Source organism: Vulpes lagopus, chromosome 4, assembly GCF_018345385.1.
Source record: "Vulpes lagopus strain Blue_001 chromosome 4, ASM1834538v1, whole genome shotgun sequence".
Lineage (NCBI taxonomy): Eukaryota > Metazoa > Chordata > Mammalia > Carnivora > Canidae > Vulpes > Vulpes lagopus.
The window spans coordinates 131675080-131698919 of record NC_054827.1 but is presented as its reverse complement, the minus strand read 5'-3'; the positions used below and the strand labels follow the sequence as shown (position 1 = coordinate 131698919).

At 48.7% G+C, this 23840-nt stretch overlaps 1 protein-coding gene across 2 annotated transcripts in view; it reads left to right on the top strand.

Moving 5' to 3' along the window:
• Positions 1-14780: 14780 nt before the first annotated feature.
• The window catches only part of JAKMIP1 (janus kinase and microtubule interacting protein 1), a 140819-nt gene continuing 131759 nt past the window's right edge, over positions 14781-23840 (top strand). The window contains exon 1 of one of the 2 annotated variants that reach the window (XM_041751151.1): positions 14781-15070. The gene's annotated coding sequence lies outside the window, so the exon portion shown is untranslated. The remainder of the gene's footprint in view (positions 15071-23840) is intronic. The other variant, XM_041751150.1, reaches the window with a different exon arrangement.

Sequence of the window (23840 nt, the reverse complement as noted above, 5' to 3'; positions counted from 1 at the left end):
ATCTTATTTTTGTTCACTGTGCATCCCAAGTACCTAACGCAATGCCTGGCACAAGGTAGACATTTTTTTTTTGTTTTTGTTTTTTTTTTGTTGTTGTTGTTGTTGGTTTTAGATTTTATTTATTTATTCATGAGAGAGAGAGAGAGAGAGAGAGAGAGGCAGAGACACAGGCAGAGTTCTCCCTTCTCCCTGCGCAGGTTCCATGTGGGGAGCCCGATGTGGGACTCTATCCCGGGTCTCCAGGATCACACCCTGGACTGAAGGCAGTGCTAAACCGCTGAGCCACCCGGGCTACCCAAGGTAGACATTTGTTAATGCAAGCATACCTCGGAGATACTATTTGGTTCCAGACCACTGCAATAAAGCAAATATCACAGTAAGTGAGTCAAAGAAATTTTTGGTTTCCTAGTGCAAATAAAAGTTATAGTTATGCTATACTGTAGTCTATTAAGTGTGCTGTCGCATTATGTCTAAAAAACCAAAGTACATATCTTAATTTAAAAAATACATTAGGGATCCCTGGGTGGTGCAGTGGTTTGGCGCCTGCCTTTGGCCCAGGGCGCGATCCTGGAGACCCGGGATTGAATCCCATGTCGGGCTCCCGGTGCATGGAGCCTCCTTCTCCCTCTGCCTGTGTCTCTGCCTCTCTCTCTCTCTGTGTGACTATCATAAATAAAAAAATAAAAAAAAATAAAAAATACATTATTACTAAATGATGCCATCATTTGAACTTTCAGTGAATTGTAATCACTGATCAAAGATCACCAAACAAATATAATAATAATAATAATAATAATAATAATAAATTGGAAATATTGCAAGAGTTACCAAAATGTGATTCAGAGACACAAGTGAACAAATGTAAGAAAAACGGCACTGGCCAACTTGAGGCGGGGTTGCCACAAACTTTCAATTTGTAAAAAAATGCAATCTCTGTGAAGTGCCATAAAATTAGTTTGTCTGCATTGGTTGAATCGATAAATTGGGGCTGGAGTAGTGGCAATAATACATGTATGATCGTTGTTGTCACGGAGCTTATGATTTATTGGAGGAGATCATTAACAGAAATAATTACAAAAATGGGTATTTAGTGATCACTGTCGTTGCTAGGATGGAAATATATGAAATTCTATTAGAGAGGGTATGAGGGACCCTACTGGTCAGGGTATTAAGGATGGTTTGCTGAGAGAGTATAATTTATCATGAAGCTGGGAGGTTGGGTGGAGTAGCCCAGCTAAAGGGAGAAAAGGCAGAAGAAATAATCTCCTACACTTTGAATAGTTTACACTAGTCCAGCCACTTATAGCAATTGAGTATGCATACAGCCTCATCGGGAGGCCTCTCTTTTCTCTCAAAGTATTATTAAAATTAAGTTTCTAAAACTCTGTAGACCATTTACTCCATTTCTTGTGAATATTAATATCTATCAATTTCAGAAAATTCTCCTGCTATAGGGATATTCTTTGATGATATTCCTTATCTTTTGGACTTCTTAATCAGATGGAAACACAATAAATAAATAAATAAATTTTCAAGCCTCATGGATCTGTCCATTGAATAAGTAAAGTTTAAATATACTTGGCAAAGAATCAAAAGTTTTAGAGATGTTGTCTCAGAAACAAAACCAAATAAAGGCTGAGGTAAAAGTGCTTTATACTAAAATAAAAGCCTTCGTTGATGAGAAGAGTAATTCTCCAGGTAGTCTTCCAAGAATCTGAAATAAAGTACTTTGCAAAAGGCAACTAAAGAATATGTCTGTGGGGATTTGAAGGTCGAAATTATAATAGTTAATCACCGGCTAGAGATCACCTGACTGCATTAGGCAGCTTCTTTCTTTTCATTTCTTAGATGAACAAACACATTTGTAAGAAAACACACAGGTATGGAATAATGAGCAAGTGCTCAATGCCGTGAAAAAGATTAGAAAAGCTCATAAGCACTAACAGAACTTAAAAATTCACTTGTTGGCCAGGATGCGAAGAAAAAAGAACACTAGTGCGACATTGGTAGGAAATGTAAATCAGCACAGCCACTGTAGAAAACAGTATGGAGGTTCCTTAAAATATTAAAAATAGAGGGGCACCTGGGTGGCTCAGTTTGTTAAGCATCTGCCTTTGGTTCAGGTCGTGATCCTGGGATCCTGGGATTAAGCCCTGTATCAGGCTCCCTATTCAATGGGGCGTCTGTCTCTCTCTTTCCCTGTGCCCCTCCCCACTGCTTGTGCTTTCTCTCTTTCTCTCAAATAAGTAAATAAAATCTTTTAAAAATATTAAAAATAGAACTATCATATGATCCAGCAATTCTACTTCTAGGTATTTATCTGAAGAAAATGAAAATATTAACTAAAAATATATCTGCACCCTCATATTCATTGCAGCAGTATTTACAATAATCAAGACATGGAAACAACTTATGTGTCTGTTGATGAAAGGATGAAGAAGATGTGACACACACACACACACACACACACACACACACACACACACGGAAACATTACTTAGCCATAAGAAAAAGAAGGAAAGTTCTGCCATTTGCAACAAAATGGGTGGACCTTATTATGCTAAGTGAGATAAGTCAGAGAGAAAAAGATAAAATACAATTTGGTCTCACATGTGGAATCAAAGAAAACAAAACAAAAACAAAAATAACCAAACTCATAGATACAGAGAAAAATTGGTGTCTTCTAGAAGCAAGGGATGGGAAGTGGACACAATGGGTGAAGATGATCAAAAGATATAAACTTCTAGTTATAAAATCATAAGCAATAGGGATATAATATACAGCAAGGTGACTATAATCAACAATATTGTATTTTTGAAAGTTGCTAAGAGAGGACATCTTAAAATTTTTCATTGCAAGAAAAAAATGTAACTGTGTGTTAAAAGATGTTAACTAGACTTATATATATTATATATAAGATTTCACCTGTATAATATATATGTATTATGTATATAACTAGACTTATTATATATATTATTATATATTATGTATCATATATTATATATTATACACCTGAAACTAGTATGATGTTATAGGTCAATGATATCCCAATCAAAAATAAGAAATACTCACTTGTCAACTAACCTGTGGGAACCCATTCTTGGAACTAGAAGCAGGAGGAGAAACAGTATCCTTTCTTGAGCTTCATGTTCCCAGTTTCAGAGATACCCCTGAGGTTAAGCCACACATAGTACCTGAAAACTGACTCAATGCTTATAGAAGGAGCATGTGGGCTCCTTCATCAGGGGACTAGGGCTCTATTAATAAGGCCTTTGGGGACTGAATGTGCTTTTTGTTTTATTTTGTTTTGGTCAAGTTATGGAGAGGAATGGTATAACTTCGTTTGTGGGTTGTGCTCACTTGAAGGGAATCAGTAACTTTATCTCAGGATTTCCCTCTGTATCAGTCAGGAAAGGCTAAGCTATGCTGCTGTAACAAAGAAACCTACCATCTCAGTGGCTTAACACAAGGGAGGTTTCTTTTTCACATAACACTGTATGTCCATTTTGGGTTGGGCAGGAGGGATTGGCTCATTATAACTAGGAACTCCTGCTGATGGAGCAGCTACCATCTCTAATTCTGTGGGTCACTAGACCAGAGGAGAAAGACTCTGGAAGTTTTCCCACTGGCAATTAATTGGTCATAAATCATCACCCAGAACTAGTTACATGGCTCCATCCAACCCCAAGATGAATAGGAAGTACAATCTTACCATATTCTTGGAAAGGAGGAAAATAAGAAATATTGAGAATATTAAGAATAATATTAATATATAATATATAATATATAATAATATATAATATTAAGAAAAATTTGCTTCTCATTCATGTTACAAGTCCACTGTAGGTAGATTCTGCTCACCTTAGTTGCTTAGAGATCCAGGGTTTCTGAGGCTCCATCATTATACATTTCCACAATCACTCTAGAGTTGTGAAGGGATATGGAGACTCTCAAAACGCTCTTTAAGTTTCTTCTTGGAAATGACACATTTATCATTTGTGCTCTAAATTCATCAGACAGAGCAAATCATATAACCATATCTAATTTCAAAAAATAGGAAAATGCATTCCTACCGTGTGCCCAGAAAAGGAGAAAAAAACAAGAAAAATTGGGAAACAACCCCAAAGACTACTCTCCCACGCAAAAAGGGAATAGAGGGAAGACACTCTCTTGGATCAAATCACATTAATCTTTAGGCAGGCCCAAGATCAGTAACGGATACACAGAGTTGAGGAGTTGAGGAAGAACTTGACTTTCCCAAAGCATTTTAAAGTTTGAAACCATTTTAATACTCCTTCTATTTCTTTTTTTTTGTCTTTACAAGAATGCTGTGAGAGAAACCATGCATGAGTTATCCCTATTTTAAAGAAAAGAGGGGCCCCAAGAAATGACGTTTTCCTAGATTCCTCACTGCACCAAGTGACAAAGTCCGCATAACCACCAGAGCTCTCATTCAGAATCATCTCCCATCTCTATGTGCCAGCCATCACCCTGGGGGCTTTCTTGGGCATTATTACAGAGTTCTGGACACTAAACTGTGTGCCAAGGTAAGGAGCAAGGTGAGAGTTTGGAGTGAATAGTTAGAAAGCAATAATTTTGGCAATTAGTTTGACGCTTTATGTGAAAACATGCTTAGTTCATCAAAACCAAAATGCTTTTAGAATAGGTTTCTGGATCATATAAACAATATGTGGTCATTATGAAGACTTTTAAAATACAAAAATATTCAGAAGAAAATAAAAATCACCCACCTGCACATAAACACTGTTTTTTTTTAAAGATTTTATTTATTTATTCATGAGGGTCACAGAGAGAGAGAGAGAGAGAGAGAGAGAGAGAGGCAGAGACACAGGCAGAGGGAGAAGCAGGCTCCATATAGGGAGCCCGACGTGGGACTCAATCCTGGGTCTCCAGGATCACGCCCTGGGCTGAAGGCGGCGCTAAACCGCCAAGCCACCCGGGCTGCCCATAAACACTGTTTTTAAAACATTTCTTGTTCAAATGAAAAATTTAGCATGTGTGATAATGTGATTTGTAGTAAGAAATATGTATTTGGTTCTTATCCCTCTTTCTGGCACAGAGCTCCTAAACATTTGGAATTTCCTAAGTGATGAAAGTAATAAAGGTGTCTTAATTTTCATAACAAACCCCTTTCAACCACACCTGAGTTCACATTAATGAGGTTACTTTTGGAAAGGACCTAAAGATGAGGGCTAGTTTCCCTGTGATCAGAGGGTTAGAGTTCTCAGTCCCACCCCCACTAAACTCAGGGGGAGGTGGGAGGAGCTGGAGGTTGAATCAATTGCCAATGGCCAACAATGTAATCAATTATGTCCATGTAACGAGACCTCCATAAGACCCTAAAGGACAGGGTTTGGATAGCTTCCAGATGGGAGATTCTGGGAAAGCTATGTGTTGGAAAAGAGCACGGAAGCCCCACCTCTTTCCCCATATCTTGCCCTATGTATCTCTTCCATCTGGCTATCTGAGTTATAATCTGGTAAGTAAAATGTTTTTCTGAGTTCTGTGAGCCACTCTAGCAAATTGGTTGGGTCAAAGGAGGAGTTTGTGGTAACCTCTGATTTATAGCTGGTTGGTCAGAAGCACAGGTGACAACTTGGACTTGCAATTGGCATCTGAAGTACAGGGCAGTCTTGTGGGGTTGAGCCTTTAATTTATAGGATCTGATGCTGTCTCAGGGTGAATAGTATCAGAATTGAGCTGAATTGTAGGTCTCCTAGCTGTTATTAGCAAATTGCTTGGTGGTGAAAACATCCCCACTACTCTTGCTCCCTGGCCCATGTTAAAAAAGAAAAAAGAAACGGGTCTGAAATGGAGTCACTTGTGCTAAGCCGATGTCAGCAAACCAAGACTTAATACCTAACCTAAATGTAATTTCACTCTCTCCCAGGAATGTGATGTTCAACCAGTCAATCTGGAATCACCTGGTCAGTGCTAGTAAAGTAATCTGCCTGATAGACCCCTGCCTTCCCCTAAAGGAAGGTGACCTTGCCTGAAATAATCAACACTTTGCAAGAATATCTTCCTGGCCCCATATCCTTCTACTTATAAAAGTCCTCCATCTGTACAGATCCTTTGAGCTTCTTTCTATCTGCTGAGATAGGACACTACCCAATTCATGAATCATTAAATAAAGCCAATTAGATCTTCAAATTTACTCTGTTGAATTTTATTTTTTAACACCCTTCCCCCTACACACATCATAATTGGGTACCAGAATCATTAGCATGTAAAAATTAATGAAAGAAACACAAGTGTAATTGTCCTGCAGCTTCAGAAAAAATAATCATTATAATTGCAGTTGAAGCCTCTCTATAGCTTTCTAATCCTCTCCCTGTCTCTCCAAAGATAACTAGCATCCAGAAATTGGCATTTATACAATTCCCTAGGAAACAATAATATAAAATGGCAAGACCTTACCTGAAAGGGGATACATGCAAAACATACGCTCAACAAAACATTAGAATCCTGAAAATATGAAGAATCCCTTGAAAAGCAGTAAGAAAAAGCCACCACCCCCCAAACAAAATAGGCAGGATACATGAAAAGGCATGATGTTCATGGGGAGAAAGTATGAAAAGCCCAAAACAGACAAAGAGCCTCTGCCGGAGAAATTCACAATTAAATTGTTCTGAGACACCAGTTCACTCTCCCTGGGTGGGAATAACTTACCATCCAGCTAAGGCTACAGGTTGGCAAAGATACTAAGGATCTGGATTTCTTACAGACTGTTGGTTGGACAATGCATTGACACAAATATTTTGGACAACTCTTTGGTAGTGTCTTGTAGAGTTGGAGACGTCCATGCCCCCATTCCCTCGCACTTCCAGCCCTATGGTGTAAACTCTAGAACAGTGGTTCTTAACCAGGGGCAGTTTTGCCCTCTTGGGAGATATCTGGCACTATCTGGAGATGTTTTATTGCCACGTCTAGGAGGAGGGTGCTCATGACATCTATCAGGTGGAGACCGGGGATAGCCCCCTCTACAAAGAACAATCCTAGTTCTGCTGTTGAGAAGCCCAGATGGAGAAACTTCTCATCTATGTGCATCAGAAGATATGGATGTAAATGTCTGTGGCTGTGCTATTTAAATAAAAAAAAATCGCCAGGATGTCTATTCACAGTTCAGCCATGTGTATCAAAATGGATGAATTTTTAAAAGTCAGTGTGAAGTAACAAGTAAATGTGGGGAATATATATATATATATATATATATATAGGCTACCTTGCAGAGGAAATTAGGAAAACGATAACAAACAGCAAAATCTTGAAGTAATGAATCTGATGGCAATGCAAATTCCTATTTTAACAATTACTGATGGAATTCTGTCCTCTGTCTAGCCTCCTGACCCTGTTTTCAAAAAGGTGTGAGGGAGCTACAATCAGCTGGAGCTCTCTCAGGTCCCTATGGGGCTTTTGTGCAGGTATAATTTCACTGTCTTGTGTGTGTGTGTGTGTGTGTGTGTGTGTATGTCTTTTTCTTTTTCTTTTCTTTTCTTTTCTTTTCTTTTCTTTTCTTTTTTTTTTTTCTTTTTTTGAGGCAGCATAGAAACGCAGCTGACATTTTTGGAAACCCCTTTTCCTGGGCTTTGGAAAATACATATGTTATATACATTACTTGGCATTCTTGAAATATTTTATACTAAAAATATTTTTCAATAATTGGAAATTTCTCTATTTAAACGTATTTTATAAGGTCACATTTGCTAGCCAGATCACATTCTTGTTTTTTGAACTGTGAATAAACATACATAACGGTTGTCCGAGTTTTCCTGTCCTCGTAGGAAAATTTAGGCTACATGTACTGTCTAGGTGCCATGGAGACCGTCTAACCAAGAAGGAAACTCAGAAGCTATATTAAAAAGAAAAAGAAAGTGACAGATCTATCTACATATTTGACTATTCAAGGAAGTTGCTATGTAGCCAAAGATGCCACGAGCAAAATCAAGAGGTGAATGCAAGATCTGGAAAAAGTGCTCGAACCCTGAGAACCAGCAGAGGAGTGTCTGCTTTGCTGAGAATACATAAAAATGGACAAAAGAGAGCGGCCTGGGTGGCTCAGTTGGTTAAGCACTTGCCTTCTGGACAGGTGGTGATCCCAGGATCTTGGGATCCAGCCTGGCATTGGGCTCCCCGCTCCCACATAGGGCTCCCTGCCCAGCAGGGAGCCTGCTTCTCCCTCTCCTCCTTGCTCCTGCTCTCTCTCACTCTATCTGTCTCTCTCTCTCTCAAATAAAAAATAAAATCATAAAAATAGACAAAAGAAAGCAGACTCATAAATATGGAGAACAATCCTGACAATAAACACGGTTTTATAAATACAGTTTGCAGAGGGGAGGGAGTGATGGAAGAAGCAGGTGAAGAGGACTAAGAGGTGCAAGCTTCCAGTTATAAAATAAATAAGTTGCAAGGATGGAAAGTACAGAGCACAGGGAACATAGTAATCCTGTGACAATGTTGCGGGGTGCCAGATGGAGACTACACTCATGGTGGGGAGCACTGACTAATGTATAGAATTGCCGGATTGCTAGGTTATACACCTGACACTTAGAGGACATTGTATGTCAACTATACTTCAATAAAAAACAAAACAAAACAAAAAAAAAACAACCTGGAACTCTTCCCAACAAATGGACAAAAGAAAAATCCCCAGCTAAAAATGGATGAGGGGTATGAAGACAATTCTCAAAAGAGCACATCAAAAAGCACCTATATATTCAAGTTCTCCTCAGTTCCCCAGAAGGCAGGGAAACGCATACTAAAATCACAAGGACATATCACTTCACACCCATCAGGGCGGCAACATCCCCAGTGCCGTGGCATCGGCTGATGATGGGAAATTTGTGCATTGAGGCAGAAGGGTGACGTGTCACAGAGTCCTGGGAAGGTAAGCTGTCAGCATTGATTAAAATAAAAGTTTATGCCTTCAAATCAGCAATTCCACACCCCCCTCCACCCCCCGCCCCGAGAATCCATCTGCGGAAATAAAAATACTGCTACTGGCCAGGATATTTACTGCCCATTGTTCTCAGCTGGTGAGGGCAAAGAGGATGCCACATCGTGGGGTGTCATCAGCCCTTCAAAAGAATGAAGCTAGTTCCCTCTAAATGCTGGCAGATATTCTAGAAGGTGTTGGGGAGCGTGAAGAGTAAGAAGCAGATAAATGTGATTAGGATGGATTCCTTTTGTAAAACAATGGCCCCCAACCCCCTGTATGGGGTGTGTGTAGAGTACATACTTACATATGTCTGCAGAGGAAAATGTGAAACAAAACAAGCGAGCTTGTTATCATGGGCTACCTGATTGGGGTGGGGTGATATGGGAATGGGGAGGGGGAGGCATCCCTGGTGAAAACATCATGCTGTGATTGTGCCCATTCGTGTAGATGAAGAGAGCCTTGGAGGCCTGGTCACCCCAGTGCACGTGGGGGTCACCCTGGTGTGGCGAGATTCAAGGTCACCTTCTTTCTATCTGCCTGTCTGAATTCTTTACAATAAGCATGTATTATTCATAGAACCAGAAATAGCCCACAGAAAGCTGTTTTCATTGAAAGGTGGAGGGGAGAGGAAGGAACGTGTCCCGCATGGGGACCCTGTGTCCCAGGAGGCCAGACTCTCCTGCAGGGACAGTTCTCCTGGAGAACTTGGGTGCTCTGCTTGCCTCCTACCCCTCATGGCTGCTCCACCTTGCTTCTGGGGGAAAGTCTGTAGGCCCTCGGTGACCGCCCCCCCCCAGTGCCCTGGGAAGAGCCCTGTCCAGTGCAGGAGCCTGGGGCAGTTAGCCACCTTCACAGTCACCACTGTCTTTAAAAACTTTTTGTACTGAGGTAATTGGACACTCACATGCAGTTGTAAGTAACAATAGACAGAGAGCCAGTGTACCCTTCACCTGGTTTCCCCCAAGGGTAACACCTTGCAAATCGATAGTCCAATGTCACAACCCGGGCAGCTAACACACATAAGATCCACCCACCTTTTTCAGGTTTTCGTGGCTTTACCTGAACTCATGGCATGTGTGTGCACATGTGTAGACCACTGTGTGCACCACCATAGGTAGGACACAGACTGGTTCCCCCCGAGGACCCCTCCTGCTATCCCTTTGCAGCCACAGCCGCCTCCCTCCTTCTCCCCCACTCCTGGTACCATGAATCAGTCCTCTCTTCCTATAATTCTGTCATTTTGATACAGCTCTATAAATGGAATCATACAGCTGTTTAACTCAGCACAATTCCCATCCTCCTCCTTTGGGATCTAAAAGTAAACTGTGGGGCAGCACAGGCATGGGGTTGGAGACCCGGCTGGAGTTTCCAGATCCTTTTGTCTGAGTCTCCGTTGTCTCATCCAGAACAGGAGACAGACAATGCTTGCAGGGGTGGAGGGAGGTAAGCTCTCCCTTACGAATGCCAGCAGTGTTCACCCGGGGCACGCACTAACAGCCCAGATGCTTTAGGTGGGCCCCGTCTCAACAGCCTAGCCAGCCTGTGAAGCAGGTTCCATTCTTCCCATCACTCAGATGGTGACACTGGGAGCAAATGGTGGAACCAGGACTCACATCCCAGAGCATCCAGCAGGTGTGAGGTGTGGCACCATTTCTGTTTGGCAGGGAGGAGACCGGAGACCAAGGCTCAGAGTAGTGATGGGACTTGTCCCAGGGACACAACTAATTTGTGGCTGAGCCCGCTGCAGAGCCTGGTACTCCCCACCCCTTGCCCAGCACTTGGTTCGCCTGTCCCCCTGGGCCTCAGGGGGATGCCCAGAGCTTTCCCGTGCACCTCACCAGCAGCAGGCTGGTTTTCTGCTACTTAGGAGATGCCCAGTACCATAGTGGCATCTGCCACTGTGGGATCCCAGATGGCTGGTGTCAGTCCCAACTCAGCCACTGACCAGCAGGTGACCTTAGGTAAGTTGTTGAACTTCTACATTTCTCAGTTTCTAAGGAGAAGGAGGGATTGTTTTTTAAAAGATTTTATTTATTCATGAGAGACACAGAGAGAGGCAGAGACACTGGCAGAGACAGAAGCAAGCTCCACGCAGGGAGCCCAATGCAGGACTCGATCCTGGGACTCCAGGATCATGCCCTGAGCCAAAGGCAGATACTCAACCACTGAGCCACTCAGGTGTCCCTAGAAGGAGGGGTTTTAAATATGAAGCTCAGATAGTGCCAGGCTGCCAGGCCAGGCTGCCAGGCTCTGCATTCTGGCTCTGTTGGCTGTGTGATCTTGGGCAAGGTGCCTAACCTCTCTCTACCGAGGCCGGTTGATGAAATAGGCTAACGCTCACAGAATGCCCGCATCAGTATCTGTTTAGAGCAAGCATGGCCAGCTCGTTATTATTACTACCCTCCCCCAGCACAGCACAGCACCCAGAAGGCAAGTCTTATAAGTTGGGTCAGTTTTAACCACCCAGTCGGGGGTGGAGGTGCTACTCAGACAGTCCTGACCTGTCCTCCTGGGACCATAGCACAAACTGCCTTGGTTCTGACCTTCAACCTCCCTCATCTCAACCAACTCAATAGTCTCTCTCCTCTACCTTCCTACTCAGCCTCCATGCAAATGCAAGAGTCTACCAGCCAACTCCAGCGGCATCATGGCCTGTCCCAAATACCTTAATGACCGGAAGTCCTTGTGATCGGGTCTTGCCAGCCACTTAATCTCATGTGCTCCCCATATGGCAGCAGGCCTGAAATCCATGTCTCAGTTTTCAGGCATCCAGGGCTCCTCTGTATCTGCTGTTCCCGTTGCCTGGAAGGCCTGCTTCCTCCCTGCCTTCTCCAACCTCAGTAAACATGTCTCCTCCTCCAGGAAGCCTCTCCTGACTCCCTGAAGTGGCCCTAGGAGTTCCTTCCCCATTCTGCTATTACCTGGACTACCTCATCATAATGATCCACTCTGGTCTCTCCCACTGATCCATGAGCCACTAGGCAGAGACGAGTGGTTTCCTGGCCATGTCCCTGCTGCCTGGCAAAGCACCAGTGCACAATGGATGCCCATGTATGTCTGTGGAATCACTGATGGTGCTGGTGGGGCCAGCCTGCCCTTCTGCACGTGCCTCCTCAAATCTTGTCACTCATGCCCTTCCTCAAGAAGCCTTCATGGCTCCCTTCCCACTGGAAGGTTAAGCCCTAACTCAGTGTCTTCGTGCTACTGCTTGCTCTCTCTGAAATATTCTCTCTTCTTCTTCATCTAGGTAGCTGATACTTAAGGTTGACTTCCTCAGGGAAAACTCTCAGGCCCTCAGACCAAGCCGAATTCCACATGATGTGATCTCCTAGTATCCTTTTACCCTCCTTAGGAACGCTCATGATTGTAGTTCTATAATTCTATAATTTACAATAACATCCTGGAACCTGAAAATGTGGTCTTATTTGGAAAAAGGGTCTTTGTGGATGTGATTAAGTTAAGGATCTTGAGGTGAGATAATCCTGGGTTAGCTCAATGGGTCCTATATCCACTGACCTGTGTCTTTATAAAAGAGGAGGTGTAGGAGAGCCTGGGTGGCTCAGTCGGTTTAGTGTCTGACTCGATTTCGGCTCAGGTCATGATTTCAGGGTTGTGAGATCGAGCCCCATGTCGGGCTCCACGCTGGGTGTGGAGGCTCCTTGGGATTCTCTTTCTCCCTCTCTGCCCCATCCTCCACTCACACTCTCTCTCAAAAATAATCAGGGACGCCTGGGTGGCTCAGTGGTTGAACATCTGCCTTTGGCTCAGGTTGTGATCCCCAGGTCCTGGGATCGAGTCCTGCATCGGGCTCTCCGCAGGGAGCCTGCTTCTCCCTCTGCCTCTCTCTGTGTGTCTCTCATGAATAAAATAGAACCTTAAAAATAAACAAACAAACAAATAAATAAAAGAGGAGGCATAGACAGAGGAGAAGGCCATGTGAAGGCAGAGGCAGAGATTTGAGTGATGTGGTCATAAGCCCAGAAACACCTGGAGCCCCCTGGTGCTGAGAGAAACAGGAAAGAATTTCCCCTGAGAGCTTCTAGAGGGAATATGCCCCTGCTAATCGCTGGACTTGGGACTTTCACCCTACAATATCATGAGAGCACACATTTCTGTTGTTTTAAGCCTTCGGGTCTGTGGTAATTTATGATGGCGGCCTTCAGAAAGTAAACAGATCCTTACATATCAACTCATTTAATCCCCACCCAAACCCATGAGATTATTACTATTTTAAGGTCCATTTTACAGATAAGGACACTGATGCAAGCAAAAGTCAGTAATTTGCCTGAGGCCACCAGCTAGTAAGTGGCCAAACTGGGATCCCCCACTCCCTGCCCCAGAGAGCCTGGCCCCAGCAGGGGCGGGTTAGTGGGCAGTACCTGCTGCTCTGCTCCCCATCTGGAAAGCCACAGGAGCTCCTTCCCCAAGACCCTCACACGTGGACGGCTTGTCAAGGGGATGGGAGCTCACAACTTCTCAGGGAACAGCATTTCTCATAAGAATGCTTGTCCTCTGCTGGGCTGAAACATGCCTCCCGGGGACTTTGAGGCCTCGGGCTCACCACACCGCAAGTCCCAGGATACCTGAAAGCTGCTCTGGGGACAGCCAGACTCTTTGTTCCCACATTACTGCCTGCTGTGTGTCCTGGGCCCCAGGGCCTCCTCATCCCTAGCGGGGACAAAGTGGTGGTACCTGTGTCTTGGCTGGGTAGTGTCCACGCTGTGGCAAGTAGGGGTGCATTCACTGCAGAGCTGAGAGGCGGGGCAGCAGACCAGGACGTGTGTAATATGCAAATCTCACAGTGGTCCCACAGACCCCCCTCCCTGGTGAGACAGCCTCAGGGTCAATCCCAAAGTCTTTCCCACAGCCTACAGATCTTACACGCCCTGGCCTCTGCCCACCTGCCCATCCTCATCCCACCATTCTCCTACTCACCTCTCTGTAGCCCAGAGGTGCCCCTCCTTTAGATTCTCAAATATGTCGCATTTTCTTCCAAATCAAGCTGCTTAGCCATGCTTAATGCGAATGCTCTCCCCTTTTCTTTGCTGGAATCTAAGCTCCAGGAGGGCAGCGGCCTTCCTTCTGTTCACTGCCCTCTGTCTAGATCTTAACGGCTCCCTGGTACGTAGTGGGTGTCCAAAAATATTTGCGGAACGGGACTGAATGGATGGACCTTTGCCTCGTTAAATCCTACCCTCCCGTCCAGCCTCGACCGACCATCTATCACATCCTTCCACTATTTTATGGTGATGGTGATTTTTTGCCTAGTGGTGAGGCTATGGGCTCAGGCCTAAAGACTCCTGGCTCTGCCACTTGCTAGCTGTGTCACTTACAATATTGCCTTTCACCTGTGACCCGGAGATCTCCATCGGCACAAAGGGGGAAATCCGGGACGGTGGGCAGTGGGGTCTCCCCGCCCACCGATGGCCTAGGATGGCCTCAGTCCCAGGTGAAGGCGAGGATGAGCCTCCGGGGCCTTCAGCCCTTACCGGAGCCCGCAAGCAATCCCCAGGGCAGCTCCGACCCAGCGGGCGCCGCGACCCCGCCGACCCGGGGCGCTCCGCCGCGAGACCCCAGCCTTCCCCCGCGCGGGCCGCGGGGCCAAGTGCGCACGCTCGGGCCTCCCCGCACCTCCTCTGGCGGCCGCCGAACCGCTCCCGGCCTCGGCCCGGGGCGGGGGCGGGGCGAGCGCAGCGCCTTCCCCCTGACTGGCAGGGGCACGGGCCAATCGGAGGGGCGGCCCGGGGAGGGGCGGGGCCGCGCCGGGAACCGGGCGCCCGGCGATCGCAGGAGCTGCAGCCGGGAGCGTGCGGCACGCGCCTGCCGGCTGCCCCGAGCGCGGTCCCCGGTGCCGCCGCACCTCGACCCCCGCCCCGCCGAGCCGCGCGCGCATCTGCCCATTTTCCTCGTTGGCTTCTTACGATTTTTTTTCTTTTTTTCTTTCTTTATTTTTTTGCACGCAACCTTTTTCTGTTCCGTTTTGTCCTTTTTAAGGCGGGGGCGGTGGCAGCGTAAGCTCGGGGCGGGGAGGGGGCGGCCGGAGGATGCGGCGCGGGGCTGCGCTCGCTACGTTCGCAGCTGCTGCCCGGCTCGGGCCCGAGCGCCGAGCAGGTGGGTACAGGTGCGCCGTGGGGGGAGGGGGGCGCGCCCTGGCCGGAGGGGACCCGTGCACCGGCCGATGGGCGGACCCCGCGGCAGGGGACGCGGGGACCGGCGCCGTCCCGCCCCATCGCCCACCCACCCTCCCCAGCCTTCGCGCCCCTCCAGATGCCCTGCCACTCTCGGGTCTCACCTCCGTGGTCCTCCACCCTTCCGCTCCCATCCCCCATTCCCTCCAAATCCCCCCTCGGCGGCTCCCAGCAGGAGGACTCTGCGTCGCCTCCCTCCGTAGGCCCCTTCCCCGTTCCGCCCCCCAGCCCCCTCTCTCCCTCACGCCACCCCCATTTCCACTCCTCTCCCCATTCCGCCCCAGATCCGAGGAGGGGGAGGGGGACCCACCGGCAGCCCCAGGGAGTGGCGCGGGGGGCGTGGCCGACCGGTGCCCTCCGAGTCCAGCCCACTGAGTAAGTCAGGGTCCCCCCAGGTCCCGGGCGAGGTGGCACAGAGGCGGGAGCCGCGGGCCGCTCCGGGGCGGCGGGGGGCCTGGAGGGCGAGGCCGCCCCGCCCGCACCCCCGCACCCCCGCACCCCCGCACCCCCGCACCCCCGCCCCGCGCACGGCACCCGCCGCGGCGGCCCCTGCCCCGCACCCCCCCGCGGGGCTCCGCCCACGTGGGCGCGGGGAGGAGGCTGAAGCGCTGGGAAGAAAGGCTGGTACCCACCCTGCTGCCCCGCCGGCGCGCCCTGGGCGCACGCAGCCTCGGGGATGGCGCGCAGGGATTGGCTCCGCGGGGCGGGCACCTTGCGGGGCGCCCTGCGTTCAGGCCCGGGCTGTGGGCCTGCGTTAGCGCGCTGTGCCCTCATCCTCATCCCCAGCCCGCTGCCCCCTCACCCCCTCACCCCCTCACCCCCTCACCCCCCCTCCCTGCTGCGGGCTCGTGAGGATCTGGCCTCACCCTCCCTATGGAGGCCAATTGCCGGGCTTGAGTCTTTCGCCATCGAAGCCCCCCCGCCCCGACCCCCCCCCCCTACCCCGTCCCCACACACCCTAGTCTGCCTTTTACTGATGGCTTGGCCGGCCTGGGCTCTCTGCCAGCCTCTGCCCGGCTCTTTAGACGCCAGAGATACGGTATCTAACGGCTGGTCCTCCGCCGCCCCCACCCCTTTCGCGCACACTGGGAGGCACACTGTCCTTGGCCTTTGCTGTGCTGTTCCCTCTCTGGGAACGCCCTTCCTTCAACTGGCCAGCTCCTTCTCCAGCAAGGTCAAGGAGAACCCTGCCCCGCCGGAGCTTCCCTGGATGGTGGGGTGGGACACGCTGTCGTGTCTGATGCCTCAGCCTCCCAGGCCAGACTAGGAGATGTAGAAGGGCGAGTGGAGCCTCAGCCCCTCACACAGGGCTCTGCTCACAGTAAATATCCCACGGGAGGGGGGCCCTTCCCCACTGAGTGACCCCCTGGCCTAGGGTGAGTCTGTGGAGGAGCTGGTTTCTCCTCCAGACCTCGGGTGGGTGGGTGGCACTGCCATGAGCCCAGGTGGGCAAGGAGGTTTGGGGATGGCATATGGGATGGTCAGGACCCCTGTCATTTGCTTGCCCAGCAGGGCAACTCCCAGATCGCTGCTCTCAGAAAGGTCTTCTTGACCGTGGATGATGGCTGTTGGGACTCTTGCACGTGGTCTGTAATGCCGAGCATGTCTCCGGAGCTGGGGGTAACTCCCACCTTGAGGAGACTTTTCCCAGTGAGGAATCCCTCAAAGGGTCTGAGTGTGGCCCCAACAAATGTGAACGTTGCCGCTGTCCTTCAGAAACCATCCTTAGCTCCTGCTGCCTCTGTGACCTCCCATGTTCCCCACATCCTGGCTTCCCTGGCCCAACTCTGTCCCTGCCACATGTGCCACCTCTGTGTTCCCCGGACATGTCTTCACACGCAGGCTTCTCCCCACATACCGTGCTTCTGTTTGGTTTGGGTTTTGGTTTCTTTGGGCAATGTCCTCCTCTCTCGTCTGCCTGGAGAACTCCTATTCATACATGAAGGCCCAGGTCTCCTGTTTCAGTTTGCTGGTGTTTCTTCACTTTGCTGTACAGATTGTGGGTTCTCTCACCTGTGCCCTTTTAGAACATATTTCCATATACAGTTGAAGATGTGTGACATTTTTCCTTAAGCAAACCTTGCGCACCAGAGAGTGGGGACACGATGAGGTCTGAGGGGCAGCCCTGCTTGGATGGGGGCTCCACCTTCCTGGAGAGCTAGTTACGCTGGCACCCATCATGTCAGCGCTATGAGAGGGACGTGCATAGCGGGGGACAGAGCTTGATGGTCTCTCCGCAGGTCTGACTGGCAGGTTTCATGCTGAGGAAGCAGGATGGAGGTCCCCGCTCTCTTAGCGTAGACCGTAGGTTGGGGCCAGGAGAGGAGTGGCGTAAGCAACCGTGGCTAAGCCAGACACATGCCAGCAGCCATTGCCACTTGTGCTGGAGCTGTTTGCTGAAGTCCCTGGGAATGGGACCTGCCTCCCTGCAGGCTCTGGAGCCAGACTGCCTGGTTTCCATTGGGGCCCTGCCCTTCACTCAGCTGTGACTTTGTAACTAACACGGGGTGCCTCCCTCAGAAAGACTGGGGACGACTGCACTGGGTTCTGGTTCTCCTCGCTTGGTCTCTTGGGGGGATTTGAGTCGCCTTGTAGGGCTTCTGAAATCGATTCACCTTTGTCCTGGTCCTTAAGGCTGTGTGATGTCAGACAACAGGATTAACCTTTCTGAGCCTCCATTTCCTGTACAAAATTGTACAGGAAAATTGTCCCTCTGGCTGGGCTGCTATGGGGACCAAAGTGTGGTCTCTGGGCATGGGCACCACTTCCTAAGTGGTGATGGTGAGGGAGCTTATGGTTAAAAAATTCATCCTTTGGTTTTGTCCCAGAGCAGCCACCCCATTTAGAGGCCCTCCGAGCGCCTCCTTCCCTAGCTAACAACATCAGGCCAATAAGCTAAATATTCAGTCAATGGGAGTGAAAGATGAAGGGAGTGGGTACCTGTTGGCTGATGGGAGTGAGTGCACACCCGTGTGAGGAGATGTCGAGGGCTGCGGGCAGGAGTCCTGAGTTTATAGTATGCACAGTCAAGGCCACCCACTCGGCCTGAGCAGCTCCTTTGATGCTTCTGTCATCTGGGCTGCTTTCCTGCTCAGTGTTTACAGTGATTTCCGCTCAGTTCCTAGGAAGACTCTTACACCCCTAAAAGAACAAATCATCAGCACCAGCTAGGTGAGCAGAGCTGGGACAGGACAGGGCCAGGTCAGAGGAGGGGGTGCATCAAGGACCAGCTGGGACCCTCCTGGCTGTGCCACCCTGGGCAAATCTCTTAACCGTCTGTAGCCCAGTTCCTTTTCTTGTGATGCTCATGGGAGGAGTATAGCTATCGTTGCTTAAACTCCCCCTCCTGCTGTGAATTATCTCACGGAAGCTGCACAGCACCTCTCTAGGGAAAGATTATGTGAGCACCTGACAGGCAGGGGCTGAGCCTGGAGGTGGAGGTGGAGGCGGAACTCACCAGCGGGGGTCCCACGCTCCAGATCCTAGGGGTTGCTCCATGGAACACGCTGATCCCTGTAAAGCAGCGTCGACCTTCTTACAGGACCCATGTGAGGAATCAATCAGAGGAGGCTTCTCGGGGCTTTACATCGAAATAGGTTACCTTGAAGCCAGAAGCCATTAGTGTTGCTGTGATCTGAGGCTCAGGAAAGGACTCCAGGGCAGGCCAGCAGTGGGACCTTGCTTGTCATTGTCACTCTAGCCCAGAATACTGTCAGCAAATGTTTTCTTTGCTCTGGCCTTTCTAAGGCCAGGTGGGCAGCCCAGGGACTATGGGCCAGCTGCGGGGAGGGCACGAGCAAGGAGAGGGCCTGAGAGCCTGAGGCTGTGAGGCAGGGGCTAGAAGCCCCTCCTGTGCGAGGTGGGAGGCTGGTCCAGAATGGCCCGAAAGTAGCAGAGTGAGGGTGAGGCCCCCTCCCCAGCAGGGACTGAGGCTCTCCTTTCGCCTTCGGTATTACTATTTATTTTTGGAACTGCGACAGGAAATATTTTACCTCTCATTCATCTCTAGAAATTAATTGAGATAAATGCCATTTTTTTTTCTTAATTGTAACAGTTAATACTTGTTAAGCACCCACCAGGGGCTGGGGTGCATGCCGTCGTTGGCAAGCTGTGGCCCTATTAGCCCCGTCTGCTTCTGTAAATAAAGTTTTATTAGCACTGAGCCACGCCCATTTGTGCACCTGTTGTCTGTGTCTGCTTCCCTGCTCTGTTGACAGAGTTGCGCAGCTGTTGCCATCACCTGTAAAGCCAGAAGCACTACCTGGCCCTTTGCAGCTTGAGTTTGCTGTCTCCTGGTCTGTGCTGTCCCTGATTTGAGTTCATTCGGTTTTGGACACAAGCTCAGAGGGAGGTGCCTTGTGTTTCTCACTTTATAGATGGGTACAGACAGCCTCTGAAGCCTGCCACAGGGCCACAGAGCTGGTACGTGGGGGAGCAGGGTCTGCACCCAAGCAGGCTACATTATTACTTTTTTTGGGGGACATATTTTTTATTAGCTCCTAATTGAATTTTACCATGTTTAGAGAATATAGTCTGTATGTTATCTATTTTTAAAAACTTATTTACAATTTCTTTCTTTAAAGATTTATTTTATTTCATTTTAAAAAATATTTTATTTATTTATTTGTTCATGAGGGACACAGAGAGAGGCAGAGACATAGGCAGAGGGAGAAGCAGGCTCCCTGCAGTGAGCCCGATGTGGGACTCGATCCCAGGACCCTGGAATCACGCCCTGAGCCAAAGGCAGACACTCAACCACTGAGCCACCCTGGTGCTCCTATAGCTGTTTTTCTTTTTCAAAATTTATTTAAGTAATCTCTACACCCATCAAGGGGCTCCATCCCACGACTTTGAGATCATGACCTGAGCCAAAATCAAGAGTTGGATGCCTAACCAAACTAAGCCACCCAGGTGTCCCTATGGACAATTCCTTAATGACCTGATTCCTGATAATTTCTTAAAATATCTTTGTGTTAAATATATATGTACTATTTAATAATGATGATCACGTTAATTATATTTAAGTGTACGAGTCAGTGGTGGTATGTTCATATTGTTGTGCAGCCGTCCCCATCAAGTCCAGAATGTTCCCATCATCCCAGACTGGCAGTCCATGATCTTACCATGACCCCATACTGCCTTGTATGAGTTTTGTAGGAAAAAAGCAAATGGTGGTGGCATCATCATTTGGCATGGGAGGCTTTGACGGCAGCTTTGGGTTTGAATGCTGGCTCTGCCATTTGCCAGCTGATGGTGGACGAGCCTGTGTACTTCTCTGAACCCCTTACAAGTCAGTGTCCTCATTTGTAAAACGGACAGCCCCAGTCCCTGTCCCTGCAGGTCACATGGGCATGGGGATGAACTAAACAGAGGTGAAGGCCCAGCCTCCTGTGGTGGGCAGTAGCTATGACTGTGTTCCCTCGAGCAGCCAGACCTTAATGGGGTGTTAGGTCTGTTTCTCTGTGAGGCCTATGGTGTCCCCTTGATCCTTTCCAGGCCCTGGAAGTATCCTCAGGACCTAGCACATGCCCTGAAGTCCCTGCCTGGACCTGAGAGGACCCAGATGCTGTGTGGATGCGGCCTCCTGCTGTCCTTTCTACCCAATGGCCCAGACTTGGCTGCAGGGCCATGCTAGGGAATGAAAGGAGGTTCTGTATGCCATCCTGAGACTGCCAAGGGCTGCCCATGTGGCAGTAATGCCCTTGTGTGTGCCAGGTCAGGGAACGCGCTGGCTCATCCTGCTGGCCCCAGTGCCTCCACCTTGGCTGCATTCTGATTTGGGGGCCTTGGACTAGCCCCTGGTCCCTTCCTCAGTTCGAGGGGTGGGACATACCTCCGAGGGGTGCCCTGCTTCCTTTGCAGGGTAGGCAGCCTGCGAGGATCACGAACTATGGGAGTGGAGGCGAGGAGTGATCTGGTGAAGTGGCTTTCTACTTCTCCTAGCCTTGGGAGCCCCTGTCCCCCCACCCCCATTCCCATTGTATCCTGTTGCTTCTGGATGCGGGTCAGTCCTTTCTGCTTGCTGAGACATGGGGTTTTATTCAACGGGGTCACAGCCTAGATTCTCTGGTGAAACAGTTCCCTCCCTCTCTGCCCCTCTACCCTTGCTTTTTAAAAATTGAGGTGCAATTCACATAAGACAAACCATTTTAAAGTGTACCATTCAGTGGCATTTAGTACATTTGCAAAGTTATGTAACTGCTGTCTGTCTCTAGTTCCAAAACATTTTCATCTCTTGCAATGAAAGGCCTGTATCCATTAAGCACTTACTCCCCATCCTCCCCTCCATCAGCCCCTAGCAACCACTGGTCTGCATTGCATCTCTAAGGATTTGCCCATTCTGGACATTTCGTGTTGATAGAATCCTATTACGTGTGGCCTTTTGCGACAGCATAATGCCCTGAAGGTTCATCCAGGTTGTAATGGGTGTCAGTGCCTCGGTCCTTTTTTATGGGTGAGTAATATTTCGTCGTGTGGATAGATCGCTTTATATTATCTATTCATCTGTTGATGGATGTTTGGGTGGCTTCCACTTTTTGGCTAGTGTACCTAGGGTTTGAAGCAAGGCTTACGGAGTTAAAATGTTGTTCCTGGGATCTGTCCTGCCTAGGTTCTGTTCTGGCACTTCCACTCTGTCTTCTCACTGCCAGTCCATCATTCAGCCACTCAGCCCATGCTCCTGGATTGCACTTCATGCCAGGCACTGTGCTGGGAGCCTCCAGCCTGGACTTGTTCTTGACATCTGGAGAATGATTTCTTGGCTTCTCGTTTTCTAAGCCGGGGCATGGGAGTGCCCTGAGGCAGGAGGAATGGCATGGGGGCCAACCTGGTTGCTCCAGAGAGGCTGCTGGCATGGGAGCCCGGCTGCCTTTCTGTTGGCTCCTGGAACACGCTGGACTCTTCCTGCACCAAGGTTTGTGTTTGCTGCTTGATGTCTGGCACACTCTTCCCTGTCCTCACCCGAACCATGGTCTTCTCATGCTTCACATCTCGGCTTGAATTTCCCGTCCCCCCAGAGGTCTTCCCTGTCCACTGTAGGTAGATACCTGTCTCCCTTCTGCTGTTATTCTTTTCTACTGCATTCTTTTTTCTTCTGAAATCATCACCATCTGAAGGGGTTTTTCCCGTTTATCATCATTCCTCCATCCCCATAAGCCAGGGCAAAAGCACCAGGAGGGCAGGGACCTTGCCTGGCGTGTTTGTGCTCATCTTTCAACACAGGGTATTGGCACACAGTAGGTGCTCAATAAATAATCGCTGCTGTTGCTTGGAGTCAGATGTAACTTAACTACCTGATTGCACCTTGTTAGCTCCGTGACCTAGAGCACATCTCCTAATCATTCTGAGCCTCACTCCCTTTTTCGGTCAATAGGAAGGCCATCCAGTGTCCCTAGCCCTGGTGCGCAGGTCAGAATAACCTGTGCAGACCGCCCAGAGCCGTGTTGGTGTGCAGTAGGTGTTTGTAACTGGTGCTGCTGCTGGTGGTAGTTGGAGATGTGGTCATAGCGATTGTGGATGAGTCTCCATGTGCTGGGTGATGTATATACTTGCTCGCCCGGAGGTGGGTAGGGGCTCCTAAAGCTGAGCTCCTGGCACTCGCCATTGCTCAGTGCCTTTGAGCCCTGAAATGTGGCTCTTCTGAATTGACCTGGGGTGGTGAGTAAAAAAAATACACACTCGATTTCTAAGACTGTGTCATCAGGAGAGTGAAAAAGATCTCAGGAAAAATGTTAACATTGATTACACATTGAAATGCTATTTTGGATCTGTTGGGCCAAATGAAATGTATTATTAAAATTCATTTCACTTGTTTCTTTTTGTTTTTAATGTGGCAACTAGAGAATTAAACATTGCGGGTGGGGCTCACATTGTCTTTCTTTTGGGCAGTGCTGCTTTAGAGGTTCACGTCCTTGGGAGCAGGGGCCAGGTTCTGGGGGGCTGCAGCTCTGCCTTCTATGAAGTGCGTGGCCCTAGGCAGGTTAATTAAATTCCGTTGTGCTTCAGTTTCCTCCTTTGTAAACAAGAAGCTCAGTCTGATGACAAGCAATGACAGTGCATATTTGAGGGCTTCCTGTGTGTCCCTGGAAGGAACGAGGGCCCCATGAAGAGGAGGTGTGGCAAGGTCTCAGCCCACATCAGCTTTCATTCTGGGGAAGGAGGGACCCACACAATCTAAATTAATCACAAACCCTGTCACTAAGACTGTGATGCTTCCCTGAAGAATCTAAGGAAGGAGGCGCCGTGGACATCATACCTGCCAGGAGAGCTGGTCTCGAGGTGGGAGCCAGCAGGGATGGCTCTCCATCCAGCCCGGTGCATAGCAGGTTCTCTGTAACTGGCAGCAGAGATGACTACTTGGGAATGGCTCAAGAGCGCTGGGTCACTCTACCCAGCAAACCTCCACATGATGGCTCTAGCCTTTTTAATCCCAGCACATGTAATAACCACATCAGGATTTTGCTGCTGTCCTCTGAAGAATTTGCAACCTCATGTGCAGTGCATTTCCCGTGGCTACCGAATGCAGGAGTCTATCCTAGAAGCTTCCCTATGGCCAGCTCTGATTGGAGGAGGGCAGCTGATGGCCAGGTTTGATTTTTCAAAGGCAGCTTCTCCGGGCGTGGCATGGCCTCCCTGGTATTGTGTGCATCTTCTCTACTCTGCACCCATCTCCACTGCTTCCTATCAGGCCTGGG